Below are 25,856 nucleotides of genomic sequence, written 5' to 3'. Positions count from 1 at the left end.
GTTCTGTGACTGCATTTGTCTGCACATAGAGTAGCGATCTGCATTCAAATTTTTGGACCCTCAATGTGCTGTACATATATGCAATGCAAGGTGGATGCAGAGAGGATGTTTCCACCGATAGGAGAGACTAGAACTAGAGGGCATGATCTTAGAATAAGGGGCCACCCATTTAAAATAGAGATGAGGAGAAATTTCTTCTCTCAGAGGGTTGTAAATCTGTGGCATTTGCTGCCTCAGAAAGCTGTGGAAACTGGGACATTGAATAGGTTGGGCCTATACTCACTGGAGTTCAGAAGAATGAGAGGTGATCTTATCGAAATGTATAAGATAATGAGGGAGCATGACAATGTGGATACAGAGAAGATATTTCCACTCATAGGAGAAATTAAAACTAGGGGACGTAGTCTTAGAATAAGGGGCTGCCTATTTAAAACTGAGATGAGGAGAAATTTCTTCTCTCAGAGGGTTGTAAATCTATGGAATTCTCTGCCCCAGAGAGCTGTGGAGAATGGGTCATTGAGTATATTTAAGGCGGAGATAGACAGATGTTTGAGCAATAAGGGAGTAAAGGGCTATGGGGAGCGGGCAGTGAAGTGGAGCTGAGCCCATGATCAGATCAGCCATGATCTTATTGAATGGCGGAGCAGGCTCGAGGGGCCGTATGGCCTACTCCTGTTCCTATTTCTTATGTTCTTATGTTATGTTCTTATGTCTTCATACTTACCGTTCAGATAAGACCTGCCTCCACGCTTGGTCTTTTCTGCTGCTGGAGCAGAGGACCGCCCAGCACAATCTCGGGAGGGAGTGGGCGGGAAGACTTTTGTTGGCATTGCATACCGGTGCATGCCAGCGGATGCTCCCCAGTGTCTTCTCTCCCTGCCGGCGTGAGGGCCTCACCAAACTTGCTCGGAGGGGAGAGCGCCCAGGAAACAGGGAGACCGCCGAGAAAACTCGGCTGCGGCCGGCGGTAACTCCACCAAATTCGGGCGCTATGATTCTATGATTCTAGTGCAATCACATCCTTCCTGTAATGTGGTGACCAGAACTGCATGCAGTACTCAAGCTGTGGCCTAACTAGTGTTGTATCCAGCTCTAGCATAACTTCCATGCTCTTATAGTCTATGCCTCGGCTAATAAAGGAAAGCATTCCATATGTCTTTTTAACTAACTTGTTGAGACCAAGTTTGGGCCTGAGTTGCTCCTGTTTTTTTGGAGCAACTGGTTTAGAATGGAGTATCTTAGAAATTGCAATTCTTGTCATTTAGTTTGCTCCAGTTCTAGTCAGTTAGAACAGTTTCAGTTTGGAACAGATTTTTTTTTTCAAAAGGGGGCGTGTCCTGCCACTTACGCCCGTTTTGAAAGTTTAGGCAGTGAAAACTTACTCCAAACTAACTTAGAATGGAGTAAGTGTAGATTTTTGTACGCTCAGAAAAACCTTGTCTACACTTAGAAAATCAGGCGTAGGTTACAAATCAGGCGTAGGGAATGGGGGGGGGGTTTAAACGGAAGTTTACAAACATTAAACACTTCAGTTTTACAAATAAAGAGCCATCACCAATAATAAATGATAAATACATCAATAAATCAATCCAAAAAAATTAATTAAAAATTTTAAAAATTAAAAAATCAATAAATAAAACATTTTCTATTCACCAACTGCAGCACCGGGAGTCCTCCAACAGCGTGCTGGGACGGCCCCCCCTGTGTGTCTCTGTCAGTGTCTCTATCTCTCTGTCTGTCTGTGTGTGTGTCTCTCACTCTCTGTCAGTGTCTGTGTTTCTGACAGCGAGGGGAGGGGGAGAAGGGGGTGGGGGAGGAAGGAGGAGGGAGGTAGAGGGGGTGGGGGGAGGGGGGTAGGAGGAGTGGGTGGAGGAGAAGAGGGGAGGGGGAGGGAGGAGGTAGGGAGCGAAGGAGAGGAGGGGAGGGGAGGGAGGGAGAGAAGGAGGCTGAATGGCTGGGCCCAAGACTTCGGGCTGGATTTACAGGTAGGTGGCGTCGGGTCTCGGTCCGGGGGTGGTCGCGGAGGTCGGGGGGAGGGGGGGTCGCGGAGGTCAGGGGGGGGGGGGAAGAGGCGCGGAGGTTGGGGGGGAGCGGAGATCGGGGGGGGGGAGAGTCGCGGGGGGTGGGGGGTGGAGTCGCGGGTGTCGGGGGGTGAGTCGCGGAGGTCGGGGGCGGAAGAGTCGCGGAGGTCGGAGGGGAGCGGAGATTGGGGGGGGAAGTCGCGGAGGTCGGGGGGGTGAGCGGAGATCGTGGGGGGGGGAAAGTCGCGGAGGTCGGGGGGGGGGGAAGTCGCGGAGGTCGGGGGGGGGGGAAGTCGCGGAGGTCGGAGGGGGAAGAGTCGCGGAGGTCGGGGGGGGAGGAGAGTCGGTGGGGAGAGTCGCAGAGGTCGGCGGGGGGGAAAGAGTCGCGGAGGTCGGGGAGGGGAGGAGAGTTGTGGAGGTCGGGTCGCCGGGGGGGAAACGGAGGTCGGGGGGGGGAGAGTTACAGAGGTTGGGGGGGGGGGGCGGAAGAGTCGGGGAGGGGGGGGGAGCGTAGATCGGGGGGGGAGTCGCGGAGGTCGGGGGGGAGGAAAGAGTCACGGAGGTCGGGGGGGGAGCGGAGGTCGGGTCGCCGGGGGGGGGGGAAGCGGAGGTCAGGTCGCGGGGTGGGTAGGGAGCGGGAGTCGAGTCGGGTCCTGTCCGGGGAGCGAGAGTCGGGTCAGGTGGGAGGTGAGCCTTATCCACGCAGCCCCAGTGAGGCCATTCGGCCAGAGCTAGGGGCTGCGTGCTTTGGGCCCCTCCCACACAGTTTTGGGCGCCTGGAGCTACTGCACATGTGCGCCCACTGTATCGTGCATGTGCAGAGGTCCCGGCACTGTTTTCAGCGCGGGGACCTGGCTCCGCCCCCCACAGCTCGTGCTGCGCCACGCCCAGCTCCAGAGGATCTGCAGGGAGCCGGAGAATAGGTGCGTTTTTTTTAGGCGCACTTTGTGGCGCGAAAAACGAGCGTCCAGGTACGGCGCAGCCCGAAACTTGGGCCCACAGGCCTGTCCTGCTACCTTTAAAGATCTGTGGACATACACTCCAAGGTACCTGTTCCTCCACACCTCTTAGTATTCTCCCATTTATTGTGTATTCCCTTGCCTTATTGCCCCTTCCCAAATACATTACCTCACACTTTTTCAGATTGAATTCCATTCTCCACTTTTCTTTATCATGTCCCCCACATTTAAGTCTAAATCATTAATATATACTACAAAAGGCAAGGGACCGAGTACTGAGCCCTGTGAAACCCCACTGGAAACAGCCTTCCAGCTGCAAAAACACTCGTCAACCATTATCCTTTGCTTCCTGCCACTGATACAATTTTGGATCCAATTTGCCACTCTCCCTTGGGTCCCATGGACTTTTATTTTTTTGATCAGCCTGCCATGTGGGCGCTTGTCAAAAGTCTTGCTAAAATCCATGTAGACTACATCAAATGCACTGCGCTCATTGACCCTCCTTGTTACCTCCTCCTCAATCAAGTTAGTCAGACACGACCTTCCCTTAACAAATTCATGCTAACTGTCCTTGATTAATCTATATCTTTCTAAATGAAGGTTTATACTGTCCCTCAGAATTGATTCCAATATTTTGCCAAACACTGAGATTAAACGAACTGGCCAGCAATTACTCGGTTTATCCCTTCCTCGCTTTTTAAACAATGGTACAACGTTAGCAGTTCTCCAATCCTCTGGCACCAGGGAGGATTGGAAATGTACTGGAAGTGTTTTGATCCATGAACAGAGGAAGATAAAACGCAAAAACACCGACATAGGCTGGAATTCAAATTTTTGAAGAAGAAATTAGGATGACTTTTCGAGAGACTGAAGTTAGAAATGCTGGAAGACAATTAGAAGTCAACCTGCTTAAATAAAATAAAATGATGTGGGGAAGTATGGCATATTCTTCAATTTGTGTTACTGCACCAAGATAAGTTGTACTGGTCGAACTATTTGGGGGAAATTTTAAACCCCAGGACAGGTGGGAGAGGGGCAAGGTTTAAATTCTTAAAAATGGGAAACCCGTCACCAACCTGTTGCAAACGCGCCTACTTCCGGTTTAATTGGGACGTGAGAGTAAATTACTGCCGAGTGTCAGGTCAATAATGATTATACTTAAATGCCTCAGATTTTAGCAGCCATTTGGATTTAACGGTAAGTGCTTTTCCAACACGAGAGAGACAGTGGAGCAGGAATGCTTTTCCCCAATCTAACCTGCAACGATCTGCCTTCCTCCTCACGATCTCCAGACCCCCCCTCCCCGCTATCTGATGCCGAATTTAGTATATGTGAACATACTGGTGGGTGTGTGTGTTTTGATTGGATGATTTGTAAATGGCACCTGTGGGATAGCCGAACTCGGGAGACTGTGGATGCAGAGGATAGAGATGTAGCGGTGCAAGAAGTCTGTGTTCTCTTGATGGATGGAGATTGTTATTTCCAATCATGTATATTCTTGTATTGCTAAAATATATGGGACAATTGTGGGTGGGTGAGTTAGTTTAACTATGTCTAGTAATGCCATATGATCTCCTGGAGCTTGCTTGAGTTTCTCCTGAAAATGACACAGATGTTTTTCAGTTTCTTTTTGCCTCCCCAGGAGTTAGCATTACTAACACTTGGGGAGGGTGGTGTACACAATTGAACCATCCAATGGATATGGTGAGCATTGATGAACCTGACGGTTTTTCCTCACCCTTTTTTTCGTGTGAGAATTCACCACTTTGGGCTCAATTTTGGCCAGGAGTAGCCCCATTTTTTGGAGTAAGCTGCTTTTTCTGGCCTAACTTAAAAATCCCCGGTTTCCCCAATCAATTTGCACCAGCGTAAATCACTTAGTTACGTTTTTTTTAGGTTAGTTTTTTTTTTCTCAAACAGTGGTGTTCCCAGCCGCCTACACCAGTTCTGGCCATTTAGACAACTTTGGCCAGCTAATAGTTACTCCATTTCTACTTAGGCCAGCGTATGTGGCCACTTGAGAAAACCCTTGCGGAGAGTTAAAGAAATCGGCGCAGGTAAGTACATCAGAGGCCATTCGGCCTGGGATAGGGTAGGGAAGTGGAGAGGACCTGGACCTGAACCAACCAAGCCTTAGGGAACAGGCTTGCAAAACCATTCTTCCTTCACACAATTAAAATAAGAAGAAATAAAAAATTAAAGTCCTACCTTCAGCATCAAACTGCAATTCACCTTTCTGCACTCGGCCCGGGACTCACAGAACGCACGCAGGAGAACTCAGACATCTCACCTGCACGCAGGAAAACTCAGAGATCACACCAGGAGGCCACTCGGCCTGGGCTAGGGGCGGGAGAACGAACAGAGAGGCCACTCGGCCTGGGCTAGAGGCGGGAGTAATTGGAAGTAAAAAAAAGGAAGCACTTAAACCCACTCCATTGGGCCTGACTTGTAAATACTCCGAGACTGCATTTGAATTTCAAATCTCCTAAGACCCCTGACAGATTACTTTTAGAATAAAAGGTTTCTTAGTTCCAGAAAATAATTTATCTCTTATTGTAATAAAATGTCAGGTAAAACTTATAGAGGTTCCTTATTAATAACGCTGTATAATGTATTTTACCTTGATGTCATTTGGCATTGGTGAGCCCTGTGATTCCCTCCGCAACGCCAGCATGGAGCTACTCGGTTAGCCCCCTTTGGCGGACTCTGAGTTAAGGGACTCGGGGGCCTGTTCTCTTGTCCCTGAGAAGGTTGACGTTCTACAATCCAGCCTCTAAAAGACGCTACTCTGTGCACAGTACTTGCCGGGTTTGAGTCCTGAGGATGAGTCATCAGCCTAGAGCCGCAGGTCGAGGTCATGAATGCCTGGCTCACGGAGATGGCCTTCTGCAGTGTGACTGTGGTATCCGCAGACAGTAGCTTATAAAGAAGGCCCTCATGGCCGATTCCAATGACAAAGATATCCCGCAGCGCTTCGATGAGGTGGTCACTGAAATCACACGGTGCCGCCAGCCTCCTGAGGTCTGCAGCATATTTCGCAATTTCCTGGCCTTCAGTGGGTGTAAAACCGGTGTCTCACTTTGAGGATGCTCTCTTTGGGCTTTAGTTGTTCTTGGATCAGCGTTACAAGCTCCTTGTACGTCTTGGTCCTTGTCTTCACTGGTGCCAACAAGTCCCTGATGAGGCCATAGAGAGTGGGCCCACAACTGGTTAGCAGGATAGCTCTGCGCTTATCAGCCAGTGTGGCCGGATTGTCGCCTGCCAGGTCATTTGCTGTGAAGAAATGGTTGAGCCTTTCCACAAAGGCATCCCAATCCTCACCATCGGCGAACTGCTGCAACGTACCAAGGGTAGCCATTTTCGCGTGAAGATCCGTAATCTCGTCGCTAATTGTTATGTCTTTGGATGCTCTGATAATGACTCCACGAGGCAGTGAAGAGATCACAAAGTCTCTGTTTAAAGAATGGACTCAGTCGAGAATATTTTGTGGATTTTATTTTTTTCTCAGGGTATTTTCCCTGTGATGGGATCACCCTGTGCAGATAAATGAAAAGGCTGTTTTTTGTTAAAACTCCAGAGACCGGATAGCAGTTAGGTGTGACAAAAGACCTGTCAGTCATCCATTGACAAAACAGCTGTCGGCCAGGAAGGGGGGCCATTGATAAAGCCACTCTAATATGCAAAAGCACCTCTCACCTCCACCTCAGAAGAAGAGCAGAACAATGAACCCACTAGCCTGGCCAGCCAAAGAGGAGCCAGGTCTTTTCCCAACACAAAGAATGAGAGAGATGCCCAGATTAAGAGCCATCAGCCCAATACACATGGGTTGGATGGCCCATCACTAACTAAGTACCCGTGCTTAGAAACAAAAGGATTTTAAAGATTGGTGGGAAAGATAGGGTGTAGCAAGACTCCCATAAAGACAGGCTCTTTCCACTTTATTTTTAGTTTGGAGCTTGTATCTAGAGAGAGCTCTCTCTCCCTCTCGCTCTCGCGCCACTAAGGAGGAAGCCGCAGTTCTGCAGGAGAAGAGCGATCGAGACCGGCTGCGTGTGGTGGTGAGCATGGTCGCGAGTGTCCCAAGTCAGTAACCAGATATCCCAGGTGAGCTGGGTGAGGTGTAAGGGTTCAGGGTTTTCTCAGAAGTGAAGCTTTTCAGGGCTATTCTGGGGAGGAAGCTTCGACTGGGTAATTCGTTGGTCGGGATGGAGTTAGAATCCACCAGGGAATTGCTTCATGTTACTAGGTCTCATTTCTGTTCTGTATATATGTTGTTTGTAACCTGGATTTTATTCTCCACCGATATAGTGATTTCGTTTAGTAGTGCATGTTTTAGCCAGTGTATGTTAGACCAAATAAATATAAGTACGATTTTTCACCGAAGCATTCCTGTCCGTGACTCATTTCATTTACGTTCTAAATAATAATTCCCGAGTCTAGAACTTTCGTAAGGCGGGGCGATTTGAACCTTCCGTCTACCAATTAGGCTAGGATCAAAACCGGTTACATCTCTCGTGACCGCAACAGGACCCGGGGTAAAGGAGTGTAAATCAGTCATGGACAGCGCTTCTGGTGAAAGATCACAAATGGAGGAAGGATTTCTTCATATGTATTTAAGAAGGTTAGCATCACTAAGAAATGTGTACTAGGCTTGTGTGCTGAGCGTCCAGTGGACACAGTGGCAGAATGGACGAAGGGCATGGAGCATAGTGCAGCATTGAAAAGGCGATATGGTTCGTCTGTCTACAAAGACAAGTCCAGCTGCTAGATGAGCAGGTTGCTAAGTTAGAGGCAGAGCTCAGGGAGTCCGAGGCACAGTCAGACGCAGGGGCGGTAGTAGGGAGCGGAGCGCACGATGTTAAAGGAGAGGTTAGGCAAAAGAAAGAATGGAGACAAGAGTAAGTTAATGCGGGTCAATCCCAAGAGTGTTATAACTGTGTGAATTTGGGACACTGGAGCAGGGATTGTAGGCTCCCGAAAAGAGGGAAGCCAGGTTATGAGGGTGCTGAGGTAAAACAGAGCTGCAGGAAGGCAGCTGACGACCCAGTACAAATTTTAGTGACCGCATTACAGCAGGTTTTGGGCACAGGTGGAGGAATGCTGGACTAAAAATCTCTGATGTTTCAGTGTGAATGGTAAATTTAAAAGCATGTGAATTGTTTGTAACTTGTCTTTAAGTGTGTGTGTGTGTCTGTATAGTTTTTTCAACTGGCACTGGTTAGTTTGAAATTGGTTTGAATTAATTTGGAAATATTGAGGTTAATTAACCTGGGAAAACCAAACTTTAATTATGGCCATGGTTTAAATTGTGTGAAAAACTTTTAGTTCTGGACATGAGGCAATCGCATATATTTGGTATTTTAAAATAAAAATTTTCCGACCAATTCAAGAATGTGACCAGTGGAGAAAAGGTTGTGTGCTGCTATTATGCATGAAAGAGAGAACTATTGTAATGTGTAAGCTATTGGTATGTGTGGTACCATGCATTAGTATGCGTGTTTGTCAAAAAAAAATGGAAACACTGTACAAGCAGAAAGCAACACCTTGTCAAGAGTGAAATAATTATTTGTAAAATTTTGAAGTTATATTTTAAGTTATATTTTGAGTGGATGTTTTCCCTCAGTAACAGTAAGGGAAAATCAGCTAAATGAATTAACCCATTGGGCTGATAGAAAAGCCACAATGAATGTTCTTTTCTTTTTCTTTCAAGCAGGTAATTACCGGAGAGGTGTAATTGATTTATATGGAAATGACCTCAAGCTGTAGCTGAAGTTGAACCGGTATGGGACAGTGCTGTTTGAACTCCAATAATTTAGATCACAAAGGCTGGACATTTGACTTAGCTAAATTGATTTAAAGATGAAAAATACGTGAATAACTGGAGAAGGACCTGTGAGAGGGCGGCCCCAACAGAGCAAAAGATTTTTCTTTCATTTTTTGTCTTAATAGGAGCGAATCGAGTCAAAGATACAAGATTGTGTTGGGAAAAGTGGTGGAAGGAGAAACAAGGGATCCATTTAATGTTTTGTCTGCATGGGTTTGAGGCCCAGCATCTGTGTGGGTTTGAGGCCCAATGTCTTGTCTGCATGGGTTTGAGGCCCAGCGTCTGTGTGGGTTTGAGGCCCAATGTCTTGTCTGCATGGGTTTGAGGCCCAGCTTCTGTGTGGGTTTGAGGCCCAATGTCTTGTCTGCATGGGTTTGAGGCCCAGCATCTGTGTGGGTCCGAGACCCAATGTCTTGTCTGCATGGGTTTGAGGCCCAGTGTACATTGTTTGTCTCTGTAGGTTTGAGTCCCAATGTGATCCCAAATCCCCCGAACACCATCAACACCACAGAGCTCATCTCATACACCAGGAAGCCCCTGCCCAGAGCCCCAACGGTACAGACGACTGTAGATAGGCGTCCCACCACCACCAGGGGTCCAGGGAATAGGTTGGTGTTAATCCCTACTGACAAAGTTTTGTTTCAGAACGTGCACTACTCTGTGGCATCCGTGATCCTGAACCTGACTGAAGTCCACCTGCCTGTGTGGTGCCCGAAGAAGACGGAGAAGCTTTATGAAGCTTTGTTAAAAGTGATGATTCAGGAATTTTATGAACTGGACTATAGAAATGTAGATAAAGAGCAGCTTTATGATCTGAATGTTGGGAATAATGTGGGGTCCGGGAGGCAGAGAAGAGGGACTTGGAACGATATAGCCACAGCGTTCAGTACAGGAATACATACTGTTAATAGTATGGATGATGTACAACTTCAGATGCAGATCACTGGGTTAAAGAACCAACTGCGTAAGATTCTAGGGTGGGTTCAGAGCTTCATGAGGACCAGGCAATGACAGTTCATTTAAAGGAGGTCATTGCTGAGCTGGAGAAGCACGTTAAAACTTGGACAGGTTAGGTGAGTGGGCAAATGCATGGCAGATGCAGTATAATGTGGACAAATGTGAGGTTATCCACTTTGGTGGCAAGAACATGAAGGCAGAATATTATCTGAATGGCGGCAGATCAGGAAAAGGGGAGATGCAACGAGACCTGGGTGTCATGGTACATCAGTCATTGAAAGTTGGCATGCAGGTACAGCAAGCGGTGAAGAAGGCAAATGGTATGTTGGCCTTCATAGCTAGGGGATTTGAGTATAGGAGCAGGGAGGTCTTACTGCAGTTGTACAGGGCCTTGGTGAGGCCTCACTTGGAATATTGTGTTCAGTTTTGGTCTCCTAATCTGAGGAAGGACGTTCTTGCTATTGAGGGAGTGCAGCGAAGGTTCACCAAACTGATTCCCGGGATGGCAGGACTGACATATGAGAAGAGATTGGATCGACTCAAAGAATGAGAGAGATGCCCAGATTAAGAGCCATCAGTCCAATACACATGGGTTGGATGGCCCATCACTGACTAAGTACCCGTGCTTAGAAACAAAAGGATTTTAAAGATTGGTGGGAAAGATAGGGTGTAGCAAGACTCCCATAAAGACAGGCTCTTTCCACTTTATTTTTAGTTTGCAGCTTGTATCTAGAGAGAGCTCTCTCTCCCTCTCGCTCCACCAAGATTGATGTACGATAAGAAAGGAAGGAAGAGAGAGAGAGCTTCCTCTTCTCCCTCTCGCTCTCGTGCCACCAAGGAGGAAGCCGCAGTTCTGCAGGAGAAGAGCGATCAAGACCGGCTGCGTGTGGTGGTGAGCATGGTCGCGAGTGTCCCAAGCCAGTAACCAGATATCCCAAGTGAGCTGGGTGAGGTGTAAGAGCTCAGCGTTTTCACAGAAGTGAAGCTTTTCAGGGCTATTCTGGGGAGGAAGCTTCGACTGGGTAATTCGTTGGAAGGGGTGGAGTTAGAATCTACCAGGGAATTACTGCATGTTACTAGGTCTCATTTCTGTACTGTATGTATGTTTGTAACCTGGATTTTATTCTCCACTGAGATAGTGATTTCGTTTAGTAGTGCATGTTTTAGCCAGTGTATGTTAGACCAAATAAATATAAGTACGATTTTTCACCGAAGCATTCCTGTCCGTGACTCATTTCATTTACACTCTGAATAATAATTCCCGAGTCTAGAACTTTCGTAAGGTGGGGGCGATTCAAACCGTCCGTCTAGCAATTAGGCTAAGATCAAAACCGCTTACAGCAATGTGTTGTACTTGAACTGTAGTGACCTTAGTCCTTTATTGTCAACTCCCGAGTAAGGATCACACCTGGTGGCCTGCCTTTGATACTAGGCCTGGCACACCTGTACAGGTAACCTACAAGTCTCCCACTGCCCTCTGGTGGCATACCTTGTAATACTACAAACAGTAACCATGTAGGATACATGACAATTTGCGTCTGCATTTTTGCTTTATTTGAACAGAAATTATGGAAATGTGACATTAATCTTATTGAAAAACTGAGGTTACAACCTAAACTGTGAAAACAAGCATAACCCATGTTCAGCAGTTCTTGTTGCTGAAAGCAGGTATCACAATGAAGTAAGAATTTCCCAGCACATCACTCTACTCATTCATTAAAGTTATGTGACTCATTACTAATGGTGATGCTTCTTTGCAATTCTTTGTGTCAAATTGATTGACTTAACTGACTTAAAATGTCTTTAGCATCTATACATATATTTGAAGTGCATTTATTTTGAGATTATGAAGCACAACTTTTTCAAGATGGTTCCATGTAAATACAGCTATTACTAACCAGGAAAGGTTCTGGAAGTTGATCCATTCCTCTCTATGTTTGTGTGATATCATCACCTTTGCTTTGAGAGAAGGGCACTTCGATGCCACTGACGCTACAGCATCTGCCAGACTGTCATTGGTAATGATGCATTTTGCTCTGGAGGCCTGTAGCCTGTGGAAAATGCCTGTCGCTGTTAGCTGGCTTGTGCCAGGGATCAGCATAGTACATTGGGCCCAAGTTTCCCGAATAAAAAATAATAGCGCTTACTTACCTGGCCGCCCATTTTTTTTTAGCCCCTCAGCGCTGAAAATAAAAATCCTAAGTTTTCTCCCACCATACGCACCTTCTGGTGCCGCGCTACCTGAGTTGATCTTGCAGGGTGGGGCTTCCAGTGTGCGCCTGAACCGCACGGCACATGCGCTCAAAAACAAAAGCAAATTCTGTGTGTAAACCTTCGGCCAGGGGCTAGCAGTGGCTGCAGTCTACGTCGAGAATTGCGAGAAGGCTGTACAGGATGGCAAAAGAAGAAGACTCTGATTTGTCTGATGCTTTTTCAAACTTGGAGATTTTAAAAGGTTTCCCTGCAATTTTTGGATGATTTTGGACAGTAAGAAAATCGCTGGAAAAAGGTAATGATTTTTTTCTTTTTTTGCCAGCATTCTTTTATCATTGCAGGAGCTTCAGTATTGGTAAGTTTATATTTTTATTTTTATACCTGCATATAGTTAGCATTTGCTTTTTAAATTACCTTAAAGTTTATTTATAAGAGACAGGGAGTCCCTTCAGCCGGGAATAGGAGTGGGCCAGTGCGGATTTCTCTACCTGCAGGTAAGGGTTTTTTCTACGGTGCTTCTAGGGTCTGTGCGCCGGTTTAAAAAATTTCTTTGATGGGAAAAGTTTGTCTTATGCACAGAAATGGTGCACAACCTTCTTTTACAGGAACACCAGCGCCAGAATGTATGGTGCCAAACATTCTGGCGCTGGTAGTCGATGCCCCCGCCCCGACATTGGGGAATCTTTGAACTTAGCTTCGGCGCCAAAAAATTCATTGGCTGCCATTTTTTCGGGCAGTGATGGGCATAATTGGGGCCCGAGTCAGGGCACAAACAAAAACATCAGTGCCTGAATATTTTCAGTGACTTCATTACTAAAACTAATTGGAACTAATTTATCAGTTCCGATTTAAAATGTTTTAAAGAAACAAACCTGACTTTGTATTATTCATCAGGCAAAATATTGCAGATGCTGGAAATCTAAAATATAAACAGAAAATGCTGGAAATACTCAGTAGACCAGTGTCTGTGGAGGGAGAAACAGAGAGTTAATGTTTCAGGTCTGTGACCTTTTGTCAGAACTGGAAAACGCTACAGATATAACAGGTTTTAAGCAAGTACAGGCGCAGGGAATGGTGGAAGGGCAGAAAGAACAAAAGGGAAGGTCTGTGAAAGGATGGAAGGCAGGAGTGATATAATGAACAGCAGAATCATTACCAGCACCTGCGATTCAAAAAATGGGAACAGTTCTGAAATTATTGATGTTGTATCCAGAAGGCTGTAAAGTGCCTAATTAAAAGATGAGTTGCTGTTCCTCGAGCTTCCGTTGAACTTCATTGCTGAGGATACAAAGACGGGTGGGAAATCAAGTTGTGAAGAGGACACAAAGAATCTGCAAAGGGATATAGATAGGTTAAGTGAGTGGGCAAAACTTTGGCAGATGGAGTATAATGTGGGAAAATGTGAGGTTATCCACGTTGGTAGGAAGAATAAAAAAGCAAATTATTATTTAAATGTAGAGAGAGTACAAAATACTGCGGTACAGAGGTATCTGGGGGTCCTTGTACATGAAACACAAAAAGTTAGCATACAGGTACAGCAAGTAATTAGGAAGGCAAATGGAATGTTGGTCTTTATTGCGAGGGGGATAGAGTATAAAAATAGGGAAGTCTTGCTACAACTGTACAGGGCATTGGTGGGGCCACACCTAGAGTACTGTGTACAGTTTTCGTCTCATTTAAGGAGGGATATACTTTCATTGGAGACAGTTCAGAGAATGTTCACTAGGTTGACTCCTGAGATGAAAGGGTTGACTTATGAAGAAAGATTGAGCAGGTTGGGCCTAAAGTAATTGGAGTTTAGAAGAATGAGAGGTGATCTTATTGGTACGTACAAGATTCTGAGGGGGCTGGACAGGGTAGATGCAAAGAGGGTGTTTCCCCTCGTGGGGGAATCTAGAACTAGGGGCATAGTTTCAGAATAAGGGGTTGTACATTTAAGACGCAGATGAGGAGGAATTTCTTCTCTCACAGGGTCGTGAATCTTTGGAATTATCTACCCCAAAGAGCTGTTGAGGCTGGGAAATTGAATATATAATAGAGATAGACAGATTTTTGAATGATAGGGAAATCAAGGGTTATGGGGAGCGGGCAGGAAAGTGGAGTTGAGGCCAAGATCAGAACAGCCATGATCTTATTGAATGGCGGAGCAGGCTCGAGGGGTCAAATGACCTACTCCTGCTCCTATTTCTTATGTTGTTATATTCATTGGAATAGTGTAAGAGGCCAAGGACAGAGAGGTCAGAGTGGGATGTAGATTTCAAAGAATTAAAACGTACAAGCGACCGGAAGCTCAGGGTCACGCTTGCGGAGTGAACTGAGGTGTTCAGTGAAGCGATCACACAATCTGCGTTTGGTCTCCCCAATGTAGAGGAGACCGCATTGTGAGCGGTGTAATATATTCACAGAGCACAGCACACACACTGCTTCTAACATGGCAGGCAGCTCTGTCGGAAGCCTCTGGAACATGCCTGGTTCTGTTTATTATCAACTCTGTAGTTGCAGTACATAATACGTCTACATCCACAGTGTGGAGCTACAAACATTACAAGCGCACAGACATTACACTTCTCCCTCCTTAATGAAGAAGTTATTATAACAAACATCATACATAACTTTCATTTTTATACATAACACAGGATCTAGACTTATTTTTTTCCATATTTACAAATTTAACTTTACCACTTGTTTTCTGTTTCGAAGAGGATACCTTTGCTCTCAAACAGAACCTTCCAAACAAGGTGTCGATTTCACATTCATTCGAGGCTCATCCTGGGGAACGTTTTCCTCCACGGAATTTCCTTGATTTTCATTTGAACTCACTCTAACTTCAGGCTCTTTGTTTTCCTGACTCAGACTCAGACTTTCATTCTGATTCTCTCCTGGATTTGTTCCAGTACATTGGATTTAGGATTTGCTACTGGTGTATCAAAACTATCTGATGAGTCAGAAATAATTAAATCATTCCCACCTTCAACTTCTGTAGATAAAATATGATCAATATGAACCAACCTAACCTGTCCATTATCAAACATCTTTACCAAATATGTGCGAGGAGCACATATCTTCACCACTCTTCCTAGTAACCACTTTAACCATTTATGGTATGGTTCTTCACTCTCACCTTCTGATTTAATTTCACACTTCTCTCTTTTACTCTACCTCTGTCATGATTCTCTTTCCTTCTTAATTGTGTCTCTTCTACGGACTGTGCCAAATTTGGTTTTAACAACGAGAATCTGGTTCATGGCTGTCGTTTGAGAAACAACTCTGCTGGTGTTCTACCAGTAGTTGTATGAGGAGTATTACGATATGTAATTAAAAAATTAGCCAATTTGTGATCCAATGGCAACTGTCGTTTCCTTGGATTTGGATCCAATATTTTTTTAAAGAGGGCACGTTTTACAATTTGTACAGTGTGCTCTGCTGCACCATTCGAGGCAGGGTGGTATGGTGGAACCTTAGTATATTTCACACCATTTTGCTCGTGAACTGTGCAAATTCTTCGGAACGAAATTGTGGTCCATTATCCAAAACAATTTCTTCTGGGAGGCCAAATGAAGAAAATAATCTTCGTAAAATGTCCAATGTTTTACTTGTTGTTATTTTCCACATTGGAAACACCTCAACCCACTTCGAATGGCTATCAATCACAATGAACAATTGTTGTCCTAACTCAGCAAAATCAGTATGTAGCCTTTGCCACAAATGGCCACCCTGGGAGGCCATTTCCATGGCTGTAATGGTACTGATGGTGGTTGCTTGCTTACCGATTGACATGTCGTACACTGACTCACGATGTATTCTATATCTTTATCACGACCTGGCCACCATAAATAACTACATGCAAAACTCTTGGACAAGCACATTCCCAGGTGCTGGTCATGGAGGTCACCTAATAATTTGGACCTGAATGTATTTGGTATACCCACTCTTGCACCCCACATGATACAATCTTTATCGACTGATAATTCATTCCTTCGAATGAAGAATGGATGAATATCTTTGTCAGTTACCTGGTTTGGCCATCCATTTTGCAATATAATCATACACCTTTGACATCACTAGGTCACGTTTGGTTGCTCTACCAATCTCTTCAGCTGTGACTGGCAGTTCACCAATGTATGAAAAATAAAACACTTCTTCCCTATCGGGTGTAACTTGTGATGGGGAAGGCAGTGATGGGGAAGGCAATCTAGACATTGCATCAGCATTACTGTGATCAGCTGATTGTCTGTATTCAATATCATATGTATATGCTGACAAAATCAAAGCCCATCTCTGCATTCGAGCTGCAGCTAATGTTGAAACTGGGGACTTTGGATGGAGGATTGCTGTTAGGGGCTTATGGTCCATACCGATGGTAAACTTACAACCATACAAGTATTTCTGAAACTTCTTGACCCCAAAAATTAATGCCAAAGCTTCCCTTTCAATTTGCGCTGATTGCACTGGCACTGAGAGAGCATGAAGCAAAAGCAATTGGTCTCTCCTCCCCACTACGTGATACATGAGAGATCACTGCCCCAACTCCATATGAAGCGGCATCACATGCTAGCTTAATCTCCTTAGATATGTCATAGTGAACTAACATGGTGCTCTCTACCAATTTGCTTTTACACTCCTTGAATGCTGTATCACATTCTTTTGACCACTTCCAATGGACCTGTTTTTTCAATAGGTCATTCAGTGGATATAATACTATAGCCAAATTTGTTAGGAACTTCCCATAATAGTTCAAAAGACCCAAGAATGAACGAAGTTCAGTGACATTCCTGGGAGTGGGTGCATTTCTAATTGCATCCAATTTTTCCATGGTTGGATGTAAACCATCTTTCTCTACTCTGTACCCTAAGTACTCCACTGAATTATGAAATAACTCACACTTATGAGCAGACACTCATACTCTGTGCTTCTCTAGCCATTTGAGGACTTCATTCAATATGTTATTATGAATTTGCCTATTTGGCGCTGAAATTAGTATGTCATCCAAATAACATACTACCCCTTCAATACCTTGCAAAATCTGGTTTATCACCCTTTGGAATATGGCAGGGGCGGAAGACACTCCAAACGATAGCCTATTAAATTGATATAGGCCTAGATGAGTATTTATAGTCAAACATGACTTGGACTCCTCATCTAGTTCAAGCTGTAAGTAGGCATTCATATGATCCAGTTTTGAGAAGATCTGATCACTTGTCAGTGTTGTGAACAAATCTTCTATATTTGACATTACCCTCTAGAACCTGGTTTACGGTTACTTTATAATCATTACACAATCTTACCTTACCATCGGACTTAGATACAACAACAATAGGTGTAGCCCAATTATCTTACAAATAATGTTCTCAGTCTCTAGTTTTGAGTTCTTGCTCAACTTTCTCCTTGAATGCTTTGGTTCAGTATTCACTAAGGAGGACACAAACAACCTTCCGAATATAAAAGGGGTCAGAGGGTCTAGTAAGGAGGAGGAACTGAGGGAAATCCTTATTAGTCGGGAAATTGTGTTGGGCAAATTGATGGGATCGAAGGCCGATAAATCCCCAGGGCCTGATGGACTGCATCCCAGAGTACTTAAGGAGGTGGCCTTGGAACTGGCGGATGCATTGACAGTCATTTTCCAACATTCCATTGACTCTGGATCAGTTCCTATTGAGTGTAGGGTAGCCAATGAAACCCCACTTTTTAAAAAAGGAGGGAGAGAGAAAACGGGAATTATAGACCGGTCAGCCTGACCTCAGTAATGGGTAAAATGATGGAATCAATTATTAAGGATGTCATAGCAGCGCATTTGGAAAGAGGTGACATGATAGGTCCAAGTCAGCATGGATTTGTGAAAGGGAAATCATGCTTGACAAATCTTCTGGAATTTTTTGAGGATGTTTCCAGTAGAGTGGACAAGGGAGAACCAGTTGATGTGGTATATTTGGACTTTCAGAAGGCTTTCGACAAGGTCCCACACAAGAGATTAATGTGCAAAGTTAAAGCACATAGGATTGGGGGTAGTGTGCTGACATGGATTGAGAACTAGTTGTCAGACAGGAAGCAAAGAGTAGGAGTAAATGGGTACTTTTCAGAATGGCAGGCAGTGACTAGTGGGGTACCGCAAGGTTCTGTGCTGGGGCCCCAGCTGTTTACACTGTACATTAATGATTTAGATGAGGGGATTAAATGTAGTATCTCCAAATTTGTGGATGACACTAAGTTGGGTGGCAGTGTGAGCTGCGAGGAGGATGCTATGAGGCTGCAGAGTGACTTGGATAGGTTAGATGAGTGGGCAAATGCATGGCAGATGAAGTATAATGTGGATAAATGTGAGGTGGTAAAAACAGAGAGACAGACTATTATCTGAATGGTGACAGATTAGGAAAAGGGGAGGTGCAACGAGACCTGGGTGTCATGGTACATCAGTCATTGAAGGTTGGCATGCAGGTACAGCAGGCGGTTAAGAAAGCAAATGGCATGTTGGCCTTCATAGCGAGGGGATTTGAGTAGAGGGGCAGGGAGGTGTTGCTACAGTTGTACAGGGCCTTGGTGAGGCCACACCTGGAGTATTGTGTACAGTTTTGGTCTCCTAACTTGAGGAAGGACATTCTTGCTATTGAGGGAGTGCAGCGAAGGTTCACCAGACTGATTCCCGGGATGGCGGGACTGACCTATCAAGAAAGACTGGATCAACTGGGCTTGTATTCACTGGAGTTCAGAAGAATGAGAGGGGACCTCATAGAAACGTTTAAAATTCTGATGGGTTCAGACAGGTTAGATGCAGGAAGAATGTTCCCAATGTTGGGGAAGTCCAGAACCAGGGGTCACAGTCTAAGGATAAGGGATAAGCCATTTAGGACTGAGATGAGGCGAAACTTCTTCACCCAGAGAGTGGTGAACCTGTGGAATTCTCTACCACAGAAAGTAGTTGAGGCCAATTCACTAAATATATTCAAAAAGGAGTTAGATGATGTCCTTACTACTAGGGGGATCAAGGGGTATGGCGAGAAAGCAGGAATGGGGTACTGAAGTTGCATGTTCAGCCATGAACTCATTGAATGGCGGTGCAGGCTAGAAGGGCCGAATGGCCTACTCCTGCACCTATTTTCTATGTTTCTATGAGTGTATATGGTATGGAATGTGGCTTGTAATAAACCGATCTAGCATCCTTCTGTACCCTGACACTCGCTTTGAATCGGATTGCCCGTTTCACAGAACACCTTCGGATACTTCTTGAAAACCTCATCCATTGATGAAAATCTCGTTTCCACACAGAAAATCTCACTCCAATCCAGCTTCAGTGATCTCAACCAATTTCTTCCCAGTAAGGCAGGCTTGTCTCCTTTCACTACTATTAGAGGCAAGTTCTGAAATTGATCCTTATATTTCACCGGTACGGTGATACGACCTACCACAAGAATTTTCTCTCCTGAGTAGCCTCACAACTCCATCTTGGATTCCTCCAGTTGGAAATCACGCAATTTGTCGAGGTACAGCGACTCCGGTACTACACTCACGGATGCACCTTTCCATTGGTATCTTGAATCCCGCAACATCTATGTGGATTTGGATACCTTCCGAATCGCTGTCCGTTAACTTCATGATGATGTGTAACTCTAACATCTCCACGTCCTGTTGTTGTTCTTCCATGCTATGTAGTCTCTGGGGATTTCTACTCATAGCTTTAAAAGCTGGTTTGCCCTTCAGTTGGCATGCCTTCGCAAGATGCCCAGTCTTTCTGCAGAAGAAACACTCTGCCTTCACATATGGACAACTTTGAGTAATGTGTTGTCCCAGGCACCTATAGCATGACTTCGATGCTCTGTTAGAATTTCCCGTTTCTGAGACTTTGGGCTCCCACCGTCTTTTACTTTGAACCTGCAGGCGATTCACCTCGGTAATTATTATTTAATTCTCGGGAATATTGTTCGGCTATGCCCATCGAGCTCGTTGTCTGACAAGCAATCTCAAAAGTCAAGTCATTCGTCGTCAATAACTTCCTTCTGATCGCGTCATTTTTCACCACACAAACAAAATGATCCCTTGGTTTTGAAAGTTTCCGAAATTACAGTGAATCAATAGCTTTTTTAATGCTATGATGTAATCACTGATACTTTCATCAGCCTTTTGATTTTGTATACCGAAATGCTAGCTTTCAGCAATTTCTAATGGTTTGGGGTTATAGTGCTGCTCCAGCTTCATTAAAATCTCTTTAAGCGTTGTGTCCTTTGGCTCGTCAGGCACAAGCAGATTTATCAGTGTTTCATACAATTCCGGTCCAGCTGCAGATAAGAAAATTGCTCTCTTCCATTCCAATATTGCCTGATTCTGGACTGCATTGTCTGGAACTTCGATTATGTTATTTGCAGTGAAATACATTTCTAGCCAATCCACATATGCTTTAAAACGTTCCCAGTCATGTCTATATTCACTCAAATGTCCCATTTCACCTGCGGGTGCTGACATTTTAATTTCTAGCTGTTCATACAGTGTGCTGTATTTTACCTCGGAATTTTCCAATGACAGAAGCTTCCAAAGTCTGTCGGCTGGCTGAATCCTTCACCAACAAAATGTAAGCATTAAATCATCCGAAAAATCCCATCCTCATCGCCAAATGTGATTATATTCACAGAGCACAGCGCACACACAGCTTCTAACATGGCAGGCAGCTCTGTCGGAAGCCTCCGGAACATGCCTGGTTCTGTTTATTATTAACTCTGTAGTTGCAGTACACAATACGTCCATATCCACAGTGTGGAACTGCAAACATTACAAGCTCACAGACATTACAAGCAGCAAATACATTATACTATATTGAAAGTAGTATAAGAAAATTACTGTTTCACCTGGTAGGAGTGTTTGGGGGCCTGGACATTGGGAAGGGAGGAGGTAAAAGGGCAGGTGTTTCCCTGCGCTTGCATGGGAAAATGCCATGGAAAAGGGACAGGGTGTTAGGTGGAAGAGTGGACCAGGGTGTCGTGAAGGGAACGGTCCCTTCGGAATGCTGAAAGGGGAGTATGATTGATGGTGGCATTTAGCTGGAAGTGATGGAAATTCCACTGCCTTCCGGACGCAACATCGAGTTCAACAATGCTCCCATTTTTTCAAAAAGCAGGTGCTGATAATGATTCTGCTGTTCATAAAATCACTCCTCCCTTGCATCCTATCACAGACCTTCCCTTTTGTTCGTTCCACCCCTCCCCCTTTCCCGACATCTGTACATGCTTAAAACCTGTCACACTGTAATGTTTCCAGTTCCAAAAAAAGGTTACAGACTTGAAACATCTGTCTCCACAGATACTGCCTGACCCGCTGAGTATTTCCAACATTTTCTGTTTATATCTTGTATTATTCATTACAGTATCTGTGTTACAATCTAACAAAGACTGAATGAGTCATATCATTAGTTGTCAGTGCTAGTGATAGTTCATTTTTTGTTATTTTGTGGGTGAAAAATTGTCCCCACTGATTATTTCAAATTGATACTTCTTTCCCACCAGCTTGAAGTGTTTACACTTATTGAAATGCATAAGTCCAGGGCTGGAGAAATGAAACATTTTCCTAGGTAGTCTACTGTGCCATTATCAAACAATACCATGTTAGATTCAGAGTAAAGCTCCCTGTACTGTGCCACAATATGCGTTAAACTCCACCTCAGAGGATCATTCACCACTGTCCCAGGTGTATTGTTCATGTCCCATACCAGCCATTTTAATAAAAGCTTCTCTGAGAGAGACTGTTAGTTTAGTGCTTATCAACAGTTATATGAATTGCAAATCAAAGGACACCATTCTGTCATACAGGTCGTTGGTTAGGTTGCATCTGGAGTACTGCGCCCAGTTTTGGTCCCCTCAAGTGTTGGCTTTCAAAAGAGAGCTATGAGAATGATTCCGAGCTTAAAGAATCATATTACACACATAGGCTTAAAAAACGGAGGGGGGGTGGGGGCCAAATTGCCCCTTTCCCAAAGGCCCGTTAGCGTTAACGGAGCAATAAGGACTTTTCGCCCGGAGGCAGGCGGCGGAAGTGACCCACCCGGAATTCTCCCAGGATGGCGGCGGCGAAAACGGCTATGCGCCATGCCCCGTAGTTTACGACCTGAGCAACGCCACACATAGCTGCTTTGCGCCAATCTCTTCAAGACAGAAGAGACAAAAATGTATTTTGATAAACATCCAACTCAATAGCCATGTAGAGGGCAACACCTTTACCGGTTCTCATGCATGCCACATTCAAAAGCCACCATTCCGTAATCTTGAGCAGGCGAACAATAACTCGATCATTTAATTGTAGATCACAGGCTTTGACAGGATGTTGGCCACCTTCTTAGAGTAGACTCCAAGGTCCTGGAAGCTCCAGTTCACCTCTTGCCCACTTGCACTCAACCACCACAAAGCAGGGTTTGAATCTCTGCTTCCAGTCTGTGGAAGTACCAGAGGAAATAGTAACCACAAGTAAAATCTCAAGAGTGTCTGATTGTCACCAAACTCAAAGCGTTTCCATAGAAACCATCATATTTGAATGAAAAAGACTTATCGAAAATATATTCAAAGTGTTCATCCTAGCCTATATTCCAATTATTGGCACCACAACAATCCAGTTTTTTACACCCCAAATGCTGGGCAGTGAAATGTATACATGATGTGCCCTATTTCTAATACATAAATTTTCAACTAAATTTAAATTAATATTTCTGTTGCTTTCTAACTTTTGAAAATCAATCAAAATCAGGAAAATTATTTTATTTCCTCTGTTAGTTCTCAACATTATACATTAAGGCATATATCATTTTAGAGTGGCTATAATTGGCAAGACCCTTTCAATCTTGAAGAAGAATCTCACTTTTTCTACCCAGAGTGCATAAACTCTACCAACCATTCAGTCTAATTGAAACATTTTGATGAGTCTATAAACCATTAAAGTTTTACACCAGGCATCACAGAAACTGTTTCTTGTACCTAAAAATGAACTGTGTCTATCATACAGGAGGATTATAAAATACCTTTTCCATTTCACTCCACTTATCGAGGACATCACTTGCAAAATTGAAATATTCTGGCACTTGCGGTTTGTACTTCTGTTTAATGGATTCATAGTCTGTGAAATTCTGAGGGTTACAAGTTTTATTATTTGAGAAGAATGTCCTGTATTGTGTCTTCAATATCCCCAAAGCTCTTCGACTGCAATCAGCTAAGCAAGATGAATTGATGCTTCTTACTTGTAGCTTCAGCATGCCAAATGGAATCATTAGGGCATTCATTTTATACCATGCAGAATATGACAGCCAATGTAAACAGCGAAACTAGAAAGACAAACATTCAACAATGATAAAAGTTCTGAATAAGAACTGAAATGTTTGAACAGAAATAATTACAGGGCACTTTAATCATGAAATCAAGATGGTTTAATGATTTGCAGCACTGCGCTGCACATTTGATGACTCAGATTCAAAATCAAGTCTTGACTGGCATTCGTGCCTTGGTTCAAACTTCTTTATCTCAGCCAAGTGATGAGGTGCAGCACTGAGTGCAGCAAAGATGGGGAAGGGAATACTAGAGTCTAATTTCAGCATTTCAAGAAAAGCACAGACACATACGCTAACCATCCTGTTTGAGTACCCTCTGATTAGTTGAACACGAACTAGACATTTTTCAGAAAATAACAATAAATATATGCATGTGTGACTAGGCTGTGTGCGGTCTCAAAAGACATATCTACCTAAAAGGTTAGCACGCACTTTGAAGGGGGTGAGGTGTTGGGGTGGAACCTAATAGGATCAAATAACTAGTCACCACCAAGACTGTTTCGCTGTTTACATTGGCTGTCATATTCTGCATGGTATAAAATGAATGCCCTAATGATTCTATTTTGTCACCACCAAGACTGCAAACCTGAGACTACCGTTTCCTGCAGCTGAACTCAAATGAAAGCCTGTGCCACTTCACAACACACAACCCAATTATGTTAATTTTGTTAAAATCGATTTAAGCATGACTTGTGTAACATTACCATGAAGAATTGATGCATAGTTTTGCCTTCCAAGGAAATATTTTCCACGTTGACAGAGCCCCTTTAAATGCTACACTGTTATTGTTAAATTATTTAATAAAAATGGAACCTAATTTTTATAGATATTTCCTTATAATGTCATTCTCTGGTCTGTAAGAAACTTCATTATAATCAGTGGAGGAGTTTCAAGGATGTTTATAAATCCATTACATTGAACAAAAATCTCTCAATTTTTAAACATAATGCTGTCTTTACTGAAATTAAAAAAATAAAAAGACATTAAATTCAGGCTCTCCAATTCAGTACCAATTAAACGGACATGATTGTCCAACAGGCCACATGCTGCTGTCATGTCTTGATAACTCAAGCCTCGGAACCTAAGCAACTCAGTACTATTTGCATTTATATTATTTGTTCTGTTTGAATTTTGCTGACCAGTAGATTTGGAAATATTTTAGCACTGTGGCCTCATTGATTAAATCTTAATTAGACCCCCAAAACCTATTATCAGCAGTTTGAGATGCAAATTAATGAGATTATTCATGTAGACTTTATATGAGGCCCCTGAGGTTCCATGGTATTCACCTATGTGGTCCACAAAGAAAAAACCTTAGGTACCCCATATCAGGGAGGCAACTTAAAAAAAAGACCCACCGGTTAGTCCTGCAACAAAATTTTGTTGTGCGTGGCCTGCTTATTTCAATGTACCATCTCAAGTTTTTTGCGCAAGCGGGATTTCAGATAGTAAAGCTTGTGAGCAGCCTGCCTGGTACCTTGCAGATTACTGCATGCCGTGGGATATGCACAGTTTAGAGGGAACATTGGTGTTGAGCCTTTTTTGCCAATCAATGTGTTAAGCTCTTTTTTACAAGTTTCTTTGTCTATTTGTAAAAATTGCCTTGCACCCAATTCAGTGACCCATTCAACCATCCTGACAGATGTATAACGTCGTTCCTTCATCATTGCTGGGTCAAAATCCTGCAGCTTGCTATCTAACAGCACTGTGGGAGCACCTTCATCACACGGACTACAGAGGTTCAAGAAAGAGGCTCACCACCACCTTTTCAAGGGCAATTAAAGATATACAACAAATGCTGGCCATGCTAACAATGCACATATCCTGAGAATGAATAAGAAAAATTGAGAGGAAAATGACAAGAAACACACTGGAATTCCATCAGAAATGTTCCCCCGACCGCTGACATAACATCCTCCGATGTGTGGTGGAAACCCTGTTTACACGCATAAACAGTTTCCGCTGCACTTCTGGTGGCACAGTGAGAGCAGGTTTGAGGAAATTCCCTTAAGGGATTTGTGTAAAACATCTATTATGTTCTGGAAACTCTTCAAACTGTCATAACAAGCAAGATATTGCCACAAACATGGTTACAGATACCAATTTAAAATCACACCAATTAAGTTAAAGATTATAAAGAGATCATCCTGGCACCACTGGCAGATCTCAGTTTAGCCCAGTCCTGAAATTAACCTGCAGTTAAACCATTTTCAGTACTAGTATTCTATTCTATTTCTTTAATGTAAATTTAAACACACTCTCCCATGTTCCTATTTCCTTTGTACAGATATGGCCTCTGGCCCACCTGTTACTTGTTTTGAGTTTATGACCAACTAAATAAGAAAATATACATGCACTAAAAATTATTGCAGGTAGCATAATGGCTTCCTAAACTCCTATGATTTTCTGAATAAGAGTAATTTGCATTTCTTGACTATGGTCCCACCCTCTCTCAGAAATGTAAACCATATTTGCATTTGCATCACCTTTCCGAATGTTTCACTACACCACAGCAGTGAAATAACCTCCTGTTATACAATCAGCCTATCCCTGGTGCACAAGGGATAAGCTGATCCAATAAGGGAGGGTTT

General features: G+C 43.9%; 1 long non-coding RNA gene and 1 pseudogene across 1 annotated transcript; one reads left to right on the top strand and one right to left on the bottom strand.

Moving 5' to 3' along the window:
- Positions 1-6,957: 6,957 nt before the first annotated feature.
- On the top strand, positions 6,958-10,975 carry LOC139281119 (uncharacterized). Its single transcript, XR_011596825.1, has 2 exons — positions 6,958-7,084; positions 8,694-10,975. It is a non-coding gene; the product is annotated as an uncharacterized lncRNA (long non-coding RNA).
- Positions 10,976-11,403: 428 nt separating this feature from the next.
- LOC139281617 (acyl-coenzyme A synthetase ACSM3, mitochondrial-like) lies at positions 11,404-23,220 on the bottom strand (annotated as a pseudogene).
- Between the last annotated feature and the right edge of the window lie 2,636 nt (positions 23,221-25,856).

Source organism: Pristiophorus japonicus, chromosome 15, assembly GCF_044704955.1.
Source record: "Pristiophorus japonicus isolate sPriJap1 chromosome 15, sPriJap1.hap1, whole genome shotgun sequence".
NCBI lineage: Eukaryota > Metazoa > Chordata > Chondrichthyes > Pristiophoridae > Pristiophorus > Pristiophorus japonicus.
This window is presented reverse-complemented; position numbering and strand designations above follow the sequence as displayed.